Genomic DNA, 14,452 nt, shown 5'->3' on the forward strand with positions numbered 1-14,452 from the left:
AAATCGCTACGTCTTTCTTTCCTGATAGTTGTGGATGGATTTGAACCTCCAACATTTTGTAGCGGTTGCATGTGTTAACAGTTTTGTACCACCCAGGGACTCAGATTGAATTGTAAGTGTATGTAATTTAATTTTAATTATAATAGCTACATTTAACCATGGGTTAGCAAAATTCTGGACAATTTAGCAACGGCTCTAGCCCACCACACCACTGTGTGTGTGTGTGTGTGTGTGTGTGTGTGTGTGCGTTTGTGTGCGTGTGTGTAAATAGCACATCGGACATGTCTAATTTTTCAGAGGATATTGCACAGGACAAAGTTGGATTTAAAAAGTGAGACAATGTCTCACACTCCCACAGTGAAGCATTTAGAAGCTTTAAGACAAGAAATCAGTACAGCCCGGCCTCAGTGCCCTGTAGGGTTCAACACACTAGCACTTTCTAGTATGAAGAGGAAAGAATGTTGTAGATGAAAAACAGCCCTGGGTCTATCTAAACTGTGGCCGTGTTTCTGGCTATGATACCTGGGAAAACAAAGAAGAATGGGACAGAAAAGATCGTGAATGTCCCATATGTAGGTCCATGGGTCCTTATGTCCCTCTCTGGCTTAGATGTGAAGCTGGATTTTATGTGGACGCTGGCCCTCCAGCCCATGTGTTTAGCCAGTGTGGGCATGTGTGTTCAGAAAAGACAACTGCCTACTGGTCCCAGATCCCACTTCCTTGTGGTACTCTTACTTTTCATGCAGCCTGTCCCTTTTGTGCACATCAGTTAGCTGGTGAACAAGGCTACATCAGACTTATTTTCCAAGGACCTCTAGACTAACAGACAGCTGTCCTTCAGGACTCCATTATAAATTTATAAGCTAAGAGATTTGGGATTTCCAACCTGTTGTTCACATCACAGTTTCTCTGCTCTGATCATTTGCATTAAGATGAAGAGCTTTTCTAAACGTTTATAACAAATAGTAGCAATTTCTGAGCAAAAATCTGGGAAACTCAAGTAGAGGAATTTCTGAAAGTACCAGAATTCTAAATCCTGAGTTTTGAAAATCTATTTTGAGGAGAAAAAGACATAGTTTCAAGTTGATGCCTTTGTTTTAGTTTTTTTGAATCACCCATTTCTCAGTGCTCAGTACTTGTTTTGTATGGCTGAGGGTCCTGTTGGTTCAAACTATGTTAGTTTAGTTTGTTGCAAACATTGTAAAATATAACAACATGTATATTAACTTCTTTTCTATTTATCTTTATTATAGAAATACCATAGAATGTTCTTGGTCTAGTGGCATGATGGCGGTGTGAATGGTATCTTAGCGAATGTAATCAAGGATTTACCAGGTTAGGAAGACGATCCAGAGAGCCTCTCCCTGCCGCCTAAACATTCATCTAAACATGAATCTGGTAGATTAGAATACTTCGTAAAACCAAATTCATATTATTTACCCGTGGTGTAAGATGTGTTTGTTTTTAATCACGTTGAAAAATTATCAGGAAAGATTTTTTTTTCCCCTTGATATTTCTCTTGAGTGTAGTACTATAACAAAAACTTAATGCTAAGAAACATTTTATATGCTCCTTTGAATATGCAATTTAATCTAGATTATCTATTTTTCTCCCTTGATTACTAATCTTTTTTTAATATCAGCAACATTTGATAACTTTACTATTTAGATATAAACTGTGGTTCATCTGCTCACTATTTCTAGAAAAGAAAAAAAAAAAATCATTCCCTTGAGAAAAAGCATAAATTAACACTTGAAAGGAGTGTGACTTGATTTGCTTTTAGAAAATGAAATGCTTAATTAATTAATTTTTCTATGTTTGACCTTCTCCCAGACATTAGAACATTGAGACAGGAAGGGTTGAGTGACAGCCCTATTTTGTAAATCCAGCAGAGCAGCCTTAACATGGGTGTGAATCCTGAGGAGAGTTACTATAGTGTGACTGAAGTTTGGCTTGTAGACCAGTCCCGTAACAGCAGAATGAATGGGGAGACATACTGCATGGTCTGCTTAGTCTCTGATTCCAGTAATCCCTCTACTTACAGAAGCAAGAAAGTCTTTTCCCCCATCGCCACACATTTTTGTAATGTACCACAAGGAAACTATCGGCAATTGCACTGTATCAAACCCTTTTGTGATACTTGTAGAACTTAGTGAACTTTTAAAACAGAAAGTTCATTTTTTAATCTTTTGATTTGTTTTCCTTTAGTTCAAATAGTTGTAGAATACTTCTTTGACAGTAGCAAATTTATGTATGTGGTTGTTAGGTGCCATCGAGTTGGTACCAACTCAAAGCGACCTTATGCACAGCAGAATGAAACACTGCCCGGTCCTGGGCCAACCTCACTACTGTTGCCACACTTGAGTCCATCAATTCTGCCACTTGACTAATCCATCTCGTTTGGGGGTCTTCCTCTCTTTCTCTGACCCTCCACCTTACCAAACATGATACCCTTCTTCAGCGACTAGTCCCTCCTGACAATATGTCCGAAGTATGAGAGATGAAATTTGGCCATCTTGGCCTCCAAGGAGCAAATGAAGTCCTTGGCAATTTCAATCTTTTCTCCATTGATAAGAATGTTGTTGATTGGTCCAGTGGTGAGGATTTTTGTTTTCTTTACATTGAGATACAATCCATACCAAAGGCTGTGCTCTTTGATCTTCATCAGTAAATGTTTTAAGTCATCTTTACTTTCAGCAAGCAAGGTTGTATCATCTGCATATCGCAGGTTGTTAAAGAGTCTTCCTCCAATCCTGATGCCAGGTTTTTCTTCACAAAACCCAGCTTCTCGGATTATTTGCTCAGCATACAGGTTGAATAAGAAAAAGGTAAAAGAATACAACCTTGTCACACACCTTTTTAAATTTAAAACCATTCAGTGTTCCCATGTTTTGTTTGAACAACTGCCTCTTGGTCCAGATACAGCTACCTCATGAGCACAATTAAGTGTTCTGGAATACTCATACTTCGCAATGTTGTCCATAGCTTGTCATGATCCACACAATTGAAAGTCTTTACGTAGTCAATAAAGCACAAGTAAACATCTTTTTGATATTCTCTGCTTTCAGCCAAGATCTTTCCACGGCCTCTTCTGAATCCAGCTTGAACCTCTGGAAGTTCTCAGTCAATGTATACTTGCAGCCATTTCTGTATTACCTTTAGTAAAACTTTACTCGCATGGGAAATCAAAGAGATTGTCCGATGATTTCCGCATTCCGTTGGGTCATATATGGTAGTTTGGCTTTAATTTATCCCAGTATGCTGTTGCGAATTTTCACTTGATTTTTTAAAAAATTTTTGTCTTAGAAGCCATGAACTATTTTATTTTTCTTCAGCTGTCAAAAATTTCCTTGTTTAAAAAAGATCATTTGGGTTCACCAGGAAATGCATGTCAGGAAACTTGTATTATAAGTTTATTGTTGTTATGGATCAGTAACTGCTGTTACCCCCTTTTCAAAGAAATATAATTGATTTTGCAATTTTCTAGATTGTCACATGCCTTGTGATTAATGCAAGGAAATACAGTCCTGTGTTGTATTTGTTCTAATCATTTCTATTCAGGCTATATATTGTAGCAAAATTTTATTTCCAATTAATTTATTCAAACTAAGTAAATACTTTTCAAAACAGAAAAGAAAAAAAAAAAAGTGAGGCAATTTCAAATCCGTTTAAAGCTTTCAGTGACGGGCAGCCCACGTGATTAATTAGCAAATGTGGTACAAATTGCCAGCATTGGTAGTCATGGGATGCAAGTGGCAAACGAGGATGCCAGTTTACTTCCCATGCCCATGGGACACGTCTGCTAGCACTTGAGCAATGGTGGAAGTGGTTAGGGTGGCGAGGGCGAGCTTCCCTCTGCTCCGCTTGTCAGAAAGCATGAAATGGCCATTTCGCGCTACTTCCGTTTACTACTGGCTTCTTTCTGTTTTTCCGTCTTCCCAAACCCAACACGCATATTTGTATGTAGACGGTGGCAACTCTATCCTTCCACCTTAAGCCTTTCTTTCCTGCACTGTTCAGCCTTTTCTGTTGTCATTGTGATGATCGGCTCAGACTCGTGTGCCCCATGTGTAACAGATGGTGACGTTGCCTGGTCATACACCCTTCTCACAACCGTTGATCTACTGTAGTGCGTTATTGACGTCACTGAGCGCCTTCCAACTGACCAGACTCATCTTCCAGCACTGTACTAGACAACATTCTGTTAGGATCCATAGGGCTTCTAGTGGCTAACTTTTAAGGTTACCTCTCCAGGCCTTTTTTCCTAGTATGTCTTAGTCTGGAAGCTCTGCTAAAACCTGTCCACCATGCCTATATCTGCTGGTCTTTGAATTGCTGGTAGCCTAGCTTCCAGCATCAAAATATGTTACTACGGTGCAGGGTATTTTCTATCTACTTGCTTCCCTGGACTTGGCTGCCAAGAAAAACCACAATGTTTACCGACCCTTTTGCTTGTGACAAAAAAGGCACCCTTGGAAACATGCGTTGGGGCAGTGAGGGGGACAGGCATCTTGGAACCAGAACCAGCGTAGCCCGTGTAGAGAAATCATGAGCATTTTGCATTATGGTGCCGTTGCTTTCTCCACAGACAAATCCCCTCAGTATGTTTTTTGAAGCTATTATTGTTTATTTTCATTTCTTAATACGGACTCTAGGATTGTCAACCCAAATGACCATAGGGGGCAGACAGGTGTCATAAATGCAGGAGGCAGGCCAGCTGGGGCCATGGAAAATGAGGTGTCTACACCTCAAGGTCAGGAGTTGGAAACCACCAGCTGTTCCGTGGGAGAAAGATGAGGCTTTCTGCTCCCGTAAAGAGTTACAGCCTCGGAAACCCTATGCGGGGTCGCTATGATTCGGAACTGACTCCACGGCACATAACCACCACCACCACCACCACCACCACACCTCTCTCCAGGGACCATCAGTACCAAACCAAAGCTGTGGGTGACCAGGATTGTTCACTGTGTGGTCAGTTGCTGTTGGGTCAACACCAACTCATGGTCAGCCCACGTACAACAGAACAGAACTCTGCGTAGTCCTGCTCATCTTTGCTATCAGTAGTGTGCTTGGTCTCGTGACTGTGGCCAGGGTCTGTTTGTAGTGCCATCCAACCTAGGGGCTGATAGAGTCTTCCAGCACTCTATCAGACCATGTTCTATTATGAGTCATAGAGTTTTCATTGGCAATAAATAACATCAGGATAAATGGAGGAAAGACTGAAGTTGTCAAAGATTTCATTTTGCTTGGATCCACTATCAGCATGCATGGAAGCAGCAGTCAAGAAATCAAATGTTACTTTTGATGCAAATCTGCTGCACAAGACTTCTTTAAAGTGTTGAAGAGCAAAAATGTCAGTTTGAGGACTAACAGTGCCACTGACCCAAGCCATGATATTTTCAGTTGCCTCATATGCATGTGACAGTTAGGGAAGACTGTAGAAGAATTGATGCATTTGAGTTATGGTGTTGGAGAAGAATACTGAAAGTACCATGGACTGCTAGAAGAATGAACAAATACATGTTGGAAGAACTACAGCCAGAATGCTCTTTAGAATCCAGGATGGAGAGACTTTGTCTCTCATACTTTGGACATATTATCAGGAGGGAACAGTCCCTGGAGAAGGATATCCTACTTGGTAAAGTAGAGGGTCAACACAAAAGAGGAAGACCCCCAATAAAACGGATTTGCATCAGCAGTGGGCTCAAGCATAACCCAAGGATGGCGAAGGATCGGGCAGTGCTTCATTCTGTTGTAGATAGGGCTGCTGTGAGTTAGAACCAACACAACAACACCTAACAACAGCAACACGTTTCAGAAGTAGTTCTCCAGGCCTTTCTTCCTGTCTGTCTTAGTCTGGAAAGTTCTTTTGAAACCTGCTCACCACGGGGGACAGTGCTGTTTTTTTAAATACCAGGTGCATAGCTTTCAGCATCACAGCAACATGCAAACAACCACAGGAGGACAAACTGATAGATGGATGATGAAGACTTCTTTATAGAAGCTGGAAAAGCTCATGTGAACGTCAAGTTTCTTAGGCTTAAAATCAGAGGGAGTCAAACACAGCATGTGTATATGCTGGACATGAACTGTTTGTATTTTAGCAAATACAGAAAATGTGAAGAAGTAAATAAAACAACTCCTTTTCCTAGTAATACTGTTTTAGCATTCTGATCAGGATGTCTATATAATTATTTTGTCTTAGTTTTGTTTTGTTTTCTTTTAACTTGAGTCTACCACAAATATTCCACCAAGTCTTTAAAAATCTCTTTGTTAACATAATTTTAAATAATGACGTTATGTTATTGTTAAGGGCTGTCAAGTTGGTTCCGACCCATAGCTACTCTGTATAGTGTTTCTGAGGAGTGGTTGGTGAGCTTGAACCTCTGATCTTGCAGTTGAAATGGTTCTGCAGTCTGGCGCATTAACCCACAGTGCCACACTAGGACTCCAATTATATAATGTTGTTAAGTGCCATCAAGTCGGTTCTGACAAATAGTGACCTTGTATAGGGTTTCTGAGTTGCTGCTGGTGAGCTTGAACCACCAACCTTGCAGTTGAAATGGTTCTGCAGTCTGGCGCATTAACCCACAGCACCACATCAGGACTCCAATGACCAAAGAATCTGAATCTATGGCCTTATGACGTAATAGTTTTGCGTCAATATGGCTAAACTGGCTGTAGCAGATTCCACAAGACCATAGATTGTTAGATTCTTTTCCCATGGAGAAGTGGGCCTTATGGCACCATCCCTTGACTCTGTAGGTTTTGTGACTTTGGTCAATGGAAGAGGGTAGAAGTATTGCTGTGCCTGTTCCCTGGCCCAAGGCTTACTGAACTAGTAGGTTCTACTTCCCGTCCTTGCAACACTCACTGGTGAAGTCCTGAGCCACCACTTCAAGGACCAGACTACCCTGTGGCTACCAGATTGGAAAGACCATCTCCAGAGACCACAGCTTCCCATCGAACTTTCTGAGTCATCCCAACTGAGGACTAAGACACTGTGGAGCAGAAAGGAGTTGTCATTGTACCCCTCAAATGTGCCCACGTGGAAAATGAAGTCACCAAACAGAGGAGCGTGGGTTATAAGCACAAAGTTTTGGGGTTTGGTTGCATAGCAGTAAATAAACCAGAATATTGACTTAGCAAGTCTCCGATGTTAGCAATTAAATTGCTTTAAATTCTGAACTCTGAAATTTAATACTACAACAAGCATCTTTGTGTGGTAAATTTTACCCCATTTCAGATGATTTTCTTTGGCTAAAAAAAGTTTTTTTTCTATGCAAAATTACTGGATTGAGGCTCATGATAATTACTTGGCTAAATTACTGTCCCAGAAAGCTGTACCAATTTCTGCCTCAACGAGTAGTGAATTTGAATCCATCCTTTCAGAAACTTGAACATAAATATTTGTATGCAAATAACACACATGTTATATAGGGTTTGAAACTGAGACACACCCCTCCCTTTCTGCAACCCCCATTAATTTGCTATGAATATTATAATACATTAAATGTGCATTCAGTATTCTCACAATTCATGTTCAATACATGGGCATGATCCAGGGGAATATATGATATGCCATTTATTAGTTATATGCTGTTTTGGTAAGTGCCATTGATTCAGTTCTGACTCATAGGGTTTGCAAGGAGCTGTGATGGGTTTGAACCACCAACCTTGTGGTTAGCAGTCCAGCACTGATCCTACAGCGTCGCACCAGAACTCCATGTTGTTGTTGTTACGTGCCGTTGTTGTTGTTGTTGAGTGCCGTCGAGTCGGTTCCGACCCGTAGCGACCCTGTACAGGGTTTTCGAGGGTGTAAATCCCTACGGGAGTCGAAAGCCTCATCTTTCTCCCACAGAGCAGCTGATAGTTTCAAACCGCTGACCTTAATGTTCGCAGCCCGATTCGTAACCACTACGCTACCAGAGCTCTTTTACCCTGTATAGGGTTTCCGAGGAGTGGCTGGTGAGTTTGAACCACTGACCTTGAGGTTTAAACTGACCTTGCAGTTAGACTCCAGGGAAGTAGTTTATTCTGAGTTGTGGCAGGAAGAAGTAGAATTTGAGGGGGAAGAGATCCTCAAGTTCCCTGGCCCTCCGACCAGACCTGTGTCAAGTTATGATGAAAACACTTTGCTAGTTTAGAATTGTCAGGTTTTGAATCTGAGCTGGAGCTTCTTGCTGTTGTTGTTGTTAAGTGCCATCGAGTCAGTTCTAACTCACAGTGATCCTGTGTAGAGTTTCCAAGGAGCAGCTGGTGAATTTGAACGACAACCTTGCAGTTCAAACCCAGTGCTTATCCTATGGCAGGCGCCAGAACCCTCTTTACTAAAGTTCCTAAAAGGATTTGCTAAGTTAATTTCTTACACGTAAGCCTGAGTTTGAGTGCTTATCTATCAGGATAACTCCTGACTTCCTTCATAAGTTCAAACCTGTTCTCATTATATCTGTTTTGGTGATTGTAATAAAAGAAAAGTTACAAAGTAACACAACAAAGCTAACAGCCACTCCCAGGTGTCTCATGCAGCTTTGTGCTTGGTGAACGTTTGTGCTTTCATGGACGAGCACTGAACTGAGCAGATGTGCGTAGACAAGCCTTGGCCAGGAAGGGTCTGGGGTACGAAATGTAGCTCTGGAGAGGAAGTGACGGAGAAAATGAAAAACTATGAACGAGTCACAAGGAAAGCATTTGTGCCATCATGAATAGAAGAACCAACTTACATGTTGAGCCTGGAGAGAAAACAGTTTTGACCAGGTTCCAGGGATTGTCTAGTTTTAACAGTGAGACCAGATATGCTTGCCCTTATTAATATAATGGAAAAAGGAGCTCTGGTGGCATAATGGGTTATACATTGGGATGCAAGGTCAGTGGTTCGAATCCACCAGTCTTTCTATGGAAGAAAGATGAGGCTTTCTGGTACTGTAAAGGGTTACAACCTTGGAAACTCTAGACAGGGCCACTATGCATTGGAAGCAGCTCGACAGCACACAGCCACCATCACCACCTCCAGGTACAGGGTCATCTCATTTAGCCCTTTGGTGCCCCGCTGAGGGAGACTGTCATGAGCCCATTTTCTAGGTGAGGAAACTGAGTCTTAGAGCAGCAACCTGCACAGGTGTCAGAATCTGATTCTCACCTCAGATGCCAGGTAGCACAATGGGATCTCGTTTTTCCTTCGTTTCTGTTTTTCATTATTATTCTTACTCCTTTTTCCACCCTTCATCATAGAAGGGAGTCTTTGCTGACACAGGGAAAAGAGATGGAAATACCGTTGCTGGAAAACTTACACATCTACAGGACCAGCCGCAGCTTGTCAGCTGCTGTTGAGGAGGCTCTGACTCCTGGCGCCCTCATGAACAATAGAACATACACCAGCTGAACAATTGTTGGTAGGCTCTAGTTCATTGTGTCTTTTGAGCATCTTTCAACCTAAAAAACAAACAAACAAAAAAGCCCGCTGTCATCAAGTCGATTCTGACTCATGTCATTGTTGCTGTCAAGTGTCATGGAGTTGGTTCCAACTCATAGCAATCCTGTATAGGGTTTCTGAGGAGCAGCTGGTGGGTTTGAACCTCCGACCTTGTGGTTCACAGTGCAGTGCTGATCCTACAGCGCCACAGCAGGAGTGACCCTATATAAGAGTGAGCAGAACTGTTCATTAGGGTATCCCAAGATTATAAATCTTTGTTTAGAATAGTGACTCGTGGGTTTGAAGTGCCGATTTTGCAGTTAGCAGTCCACAGCAACACCAGAGTTCTTTGCCTCCCAATTAGGTGGTGGTGGATTGTTTTCCAAGGCAGTACATCATTAGGGAAGCAAAAAGCCTTATCTGTCTCCTGTGAAGTGGCTGATGGATTCGAACTGCTGACCTTGCAGTTAGCAGCCCCACTCATAACTCACTACACTATACGGGAGTTGTTGGTGAGTTGGTCCCAACTCAGCAACGCTGTGAAGGGTTTCTGAGGAGCAGCTGGTGAGTTTGAGTTGCCAACCTTGCAGTTCAAACCGAACTTGCATTCCAGTGCTTATCCTACAGCACCACACCAGTACTGTATCAGAAAATGTTCTATTGTGATTCATTAGAGTTTTCATTGAGTGATTTTGGGAAGTAAATCACCAGACCTATGTTCCTACTCTTTCTTAGTGTGGATGTTCTGCTGAGACCTGTATACCTGGTATTTAAAATGCTGGTGGCATAATTTGAAGCATCACAGCAACACACTAGGCACCATGGTATAGCAACCCAACTGATAGATGCATGCTAGAGTAACAGTGATGTGTATCATCTACTGGGCACTTTTTATATGTCAGATATTGTTCTGAAGGTTTTGTGTCACCTGTGTTGAGTGCTGGAATTGACCCATTTTTAGAGGTACAGAGGTACAGAGAGGAGGATGGACTCGCCTGGGTAGCTGTTGGGCTCCTGAGCACAGAGACATGTGTTGAATGACTGAGTGATGTCATCAGAAATAACACGCCAGGTGGAGGAACGCACTGTGCATGCTGGGCTCATTGTTAGTGGAACTGTCTCCGTTGGACAGCCCCTGAGACACTGGGAGAAATGTTGAGAGAATCTAATCAGGAGGCTTGATGGGCTGACCATCTTGAGTCCCATTGTTTGGGAATAGAATGTGTCATGGAAAAGCGCTGCATCCCCTCCTCATCCTTGTAAGCAGGACAAGGGCCACAAATAGCAGAGGAAGGTGGGAGGAAGCCGAGGAGTTTTCCTTGGGCTTTGGAAGCTGCAGAGACAGGATTGAGTAGGCGACACACATGCCCACTGCGGGTCCCGCCAGGATATCTGGGCGCCTGGGCCGGGAGATGCTATCAGTTGGAGTGACCCAAGGGTGACACTGTGTCACCTCTCCCACTTCAGCAGATACCCAGATGACGTTTTCCTGCTCTGCTCCCTCTGTAGTGGCCTCCTCTCATCTTACAATGTGCGGGGGGGCATGACCCTGACACCCTCCCCCCCCTTGGGTCAAGCCCTGGATTTGGCAGTTATCATTTTGCTGAGCCTCTGAAACAAAAAAGCAAGTTCGATTCTACTCTTCCTCTCTAACAGATGAGGAAAATAAGATGAAGCCTTAGAGACTCTGTGGCTCATAGAAAGCAAAACCAGTACTTGAACCTGGGTCTTTCCTGACTTCATAACTCAAAGTCCAAACAGTCGTTCCATACAGCTTTCCTGAATGGGGTCCAGAGTTGGCATGCTCTTTGATGCTGTTGCGCTGATGGTGGTCTCCTCCTAGCTAAGATTTTATGGGACTTGGGATTTTCAGTGCTAAGACTGAGATGGTCTCAAACAAACTGGGCAGTTTGATTGTCTCTCTCTCGGCCCTGTCACTATTTCGCTATTATCTGGCTAAGTGACCTTAGCCTCATTATGCCTGTTTCCTCATCTGCAAAATGGTATAATGATAGCAAATTGAATGTGTATAAACTATTTGGAACAATGGCTTGCTTAGAGTAAGAAAAATTACTTAAGAAAAGTGCTGTGTGTTACCCGTTTTTGAAATATTTTATTATTGCTGGTGTGGTTACCAGTTCCAAAAAGTCAAGGCAATTTGAATGTGGTGGTGAGAAGCTCTGTGTCTGCAGACAGACAGGCAGAGCTGGTGGGCTCCCTGCTCCTGCTTGGTCGGACCCATTGACCGTGAGCAGAGGCTTTGGAAACCGTGTGCAAAGTAGCTGGCAAAGTGTTCAAAATAAATGATTAGTAGTGGCAGAATTCTCACCTTCCATGAGGGAGTTTTGGGTTTGAGTCCCAGCCAGAGTACCTGTCAGGAGATGCATCTGTCAGGAGATGGGCATTGCTATGATGAAACAGAATAGGTTTCATTGGAAATTCCAGACTAAGAGTGATTAGGAAGAAAGACCTGGCCATCTGCTTCTGAATATCAGCCAACAAAAATCCAAAAGATCACAGTGGAACAGGTCACAGCTGTGCGTGGGGATGGATGATGGTACAGGACCAGGAAGCACTTCATTTTATGGTGCATGGGGTTGCCAGAAGCCCAGGGCAAGCTCTAAGGCAGCTAGTGACACCTTCAACAACTGTATTGTTGTTGCCAGCTGCCTGTCTGTAGAAGGTCTCCCTCCTCTTCCTTTCTCTCACTTTTCTGGATCCTCTTTTCTGAAGGGGACTGTGGCGAAGGTCTCACTGCCAAGTCATCGAGGTAAGCGGAAAGGACAGCCCCCCTCATCTGCTGTGCCCGGCGCAGGTCCCTCCCATGTGGGGCCAGGGTTCGTCATGGCTCCATCTGTGCTGCAGCTCCGGGGGAGATGAGTCTGAGGGCTGGAGATGTGGCGTGGTGCTGTGGGATAAGCACTGGACTGCAAGGTCAGTTAGATCTCAAGATAGGGTTTCTGAGGGGTGACTGGTGACTTTGAACTGCTGACCTTGTGATTCAAACCGAACTTACATTCAGTACTTTTCCTACAGCGCCCGTACTATCAACAGTAAACTCTAGAGTGCCAATAGCAGCTGTAAAGAAGCCCGTTTCATTGCCTTCCCAGGACAGAATGCTATAGGAAGAAGGGAAGAGGCAGGAAGGGTCCTGTTCCAAAGTCAAACTTTACCCTGGGAAGGACTCTTAGGAAGTTTCTACATTTCACAGGCATCCACTGAGGGCACAGACAATCTCTGTAATTTTTGTCCAGTCATATACAGATGGGAATGTTTGAGGGTTATGGGGGCTGAGGTCAGTCAATCCAGCGGAACTAGCCCCTCTGTGCCTTTATATGGGGGATCTCATTTCATACACCCCTCAACTCATCACCTTCAGTGTCGGGGAACAGGCTCAGAAAAGTGTGGATGCAGCCCAGTGAATGCCACACAGCTTCCTAAGGGCCTCCTTCACTCCCGTGGGCCTCCCACGAGCTTTCTACCTCTCTCCCTTGTTAGTCCCAGGCATCACATGCCATGCATTTTCTTGACAGCAGCCATCACCATTGGTCCTGTTGTGCTTAGAAGAAAACAGAACAGAACCCTTTCTTTGCAGTCTCTCTCCCTGCCACCTGGGAAGACTCTTGGTTGGTTCTGCCCCTTGCTGGGTGCCCAGTGCCTTGCCTAGCCCACAGCACATAGTAGGTACTCCACACATAGCAGTGCTGCTGAGGAGTGAACATCAGATGTGGATTTCTAGTGTAGGTTCCAAGTTCCATCAGGGGCTCTCAGAGGGCATCAGGAGAGTGGGACCCCGGCACCCTTCTCTGTGTCATCACCACTATCATCATCATCGTCATCACCATAGTCCTCAAACTCTCAGGGAAAGAGCCCCCAAGTTCCCTGGTAAGTTGGCACAGAGAATACCCCTTCGTCTGTTACCCCACTGAACCCGAATTCTCCTTACCTGTGGGTCTCAAATAGAAGGTCTTCACTTGGAAGGGATTTCAGGGGACTCTGAGGCCAGAAGGGTAGCAACTGCTTCTGAATTCTTACTTAGTCCATTATCAAAGGAAGGGGCAGGGCCTTGAGGGAAAACAGCATTGTCCTCAAACAAATGAGTGAACCAAGGATAGTCATAGCCTGGGCATCAGGCCTCGCATTCAGGGCCGAATACCCGTGCCTCCCAAGCCTCTCAACAATTCTGCAGATGCCCCCACCCCACCCCTTTTTCTGGCAGAGAGGTCGAGTGAGTGGCCCAGGGTCACGTAGCCAGCAAGAGGCACAAAAAGGATTTGAACTTAAGTTGTCCTACTCTAAAGCCTCTTTAGGAATTGCCAAGTCTACCTGAGCCCCATCTGGGTCAAAAGCATCCGCAGAAAGCTTCAGCCAGCTGCAGAGAGACCGGAAGTGTGAGAACAACACGAAGTCATTCAGGGCTTCCCTTTGCCTCCTTCCACGGAGGAGGAAGCTGAGGATGGGGTCACTGATGAGACTGAGGGGAGAACCTTGCCAACCAGCATGGTTAAAATTAGTCCTGTGAAATCTGGCAGTATGTAGCATGAACCTTCTGACCCGGCAGTTCCACCACTAGGAGCTAGCCCAACAAAAACACTTGCACATCCTGACAAAGTAATGGACTTTCAATGAAGCATTGTGTGCGCCAGCAGGACCTGACAATCCAAGGGGCCAGCAGCAGGGGAGTGATGGAGCCCTTAGAGCACATGGGCTTCCTAGTCCTGGGTTCAGATCAGAGCTTCAAACAGATGCTTTCTGGTTCAATCTCTGCTGAGGGTTTGCATTTCCACACCAGATATACTGAATCTGCATTGGAACTAGATCCTCATGTATACATAAGAATCACCTGGGAATCTGTAAGAATCACCTTTTCTTAGAGGGAGACTATTGTGGCTATTCTGATTCATAATGACCCTGGGTTTGTACAACGGAATGAAACACCATCATGATGACCCTGTGTGTGTACAGTGGAATGAAACACTGTCATAATGACCCCAACAGAATAAAACACTGTCCAGTCCTGGGCCATTCTCACAATTATTG

General features: G+C 44.0%; 1 pseudogene; it reads left to right on the forward strand.

The window, feature by feature from the left end:
- The first annotated feature begins 339 nt into the window (after positions 1-339).
- On the forward strand, positions 340-823 carry LOC102821949 (annotated as a pseudogene).
- The last annotated feature ends 13,629 nt before the right edge of the window (positions 824-14,452 follow it).

The sequence above is a fragment of the Chrysochloris asiatica genome, unplaced genomic scaffold (genome assembly GCF_000296735.1).
Source record: "Chrysochloris asiatica unplaced genomic scaffold, ChrAsi1.0 scaffold00078, whole genome shotgun sequence".
NCBI lineage: Eukaryota > Metazoa > Chordata > Mammalia > Afrosoricida > Chrysochloridae > Chrysochloris > Chrysochloris asiatica.